Source organism: Solanum tuberosum, unplaced genomic scaffold (assembly GCF_000226075.1).
Source record: "Solanum tuberosum cultivar DM 1-3 516 R44 unplaced genomic scaffold, SolTub_3.0 scf00035, whole genome shotgun sequence".
In the NCBI taxonomy this organism is placed as follows: Eukaryota; Viridiplantae; Streptophyta; class Magnoliopsida; order Solanales; family Solanaceae; genus Solanum; species Solanum tuberosum.
The window spans coordinates 2,058,204-2,059,361 of record NW_006238963.1 but is presented as its reverse complement, the minus strand read 5'-3'; positions in this window follow the sequence as shown (position 1 = coordinate 2,059,361).

Here is a 1,158-nt window from a genome sequence, read left to right as displayed (position 1 = left end):
CCTTTCAATATACAAATTCTTACGTAGATTTTAGTATAAGCTACAGAGATGAGAGAAGGAGAAAGAGAGAAAGTAATGAGAGTGATGGCGGAAAAAGGTGAAGGAATTATAGGGTGAGACAATACACATGGAAGTAGAATTTAGGAATACATTCTTCTCATTATGAATCATGTTCATAGTTATGTATTCGACAATAAGGAATGTATCCGACACAACAACAGATTATAGACCAATGTATCTGACAGATGAGGAATATATCCGATGCAACAAAATCAGTAGAGACTAATTTATTCGACAACAGAGGAATGTGTCTGTCTCTTAAATAATGTATGATTTGTAATGTACCAGACAACCAAGGAATGTATCTTAGACTAATGAAAAATCAAGGATTTTTACAAATGGGAAAACTTTCGAGATAGAATGTAATTAACTCCAAATGTATGAGATTTATCTTAATTATCCAATAAAAATAGGATAAATTACCTATATACACAACATTATTTAACATATTTTCTATTATTTCCTACCCTTTCTAAATATTACTAAAATCCCTTTTTTACTCCATTAAACCCAACTTCCGTATACATAACTTATTTTTTCCTAACCCATGTTTATCTCTCCCCTTTTCACTCCTCAAATCACTCCCTTTTTTACTCCCACAATCTTATCAGTTTATTCTCTCATTACAATTTTGAATTTTAAGATCTTTCGATCTCCAGTCGATCATCCATCAAGGTATTGTTTTAAATTTTTTCACTCACAGTTCATACTATTTTTTTGTTTTTCTTCATCAAAATTCTGATACATTATGGATGATGCACCTTCATTCAATATTGGGATTACCAAGATAATGTCATCTAACACCAATCGTGTTTATGATTATGAAGAAATTAATTGAACAGAAAATAGATCTAAGAAATTTCATAATCCTTTAGTAATGACGAAAGTAAACATTAAGAAGGTGAATAAGGATAGTCCATCTTAAGGCTGGCAACGGGACCGGAACCGGGACTACCGGACCGGGATGGACCGGAACCGGAACGGAACCGGGCACCACGGAACGGAACCGAACCGGAACCGGGACGGACCGGAACCGGTAATTCCGGGAAAAAAATCGTGTACCCGTCCCGGACCGGTAACGGACCGGTACCGGACCGG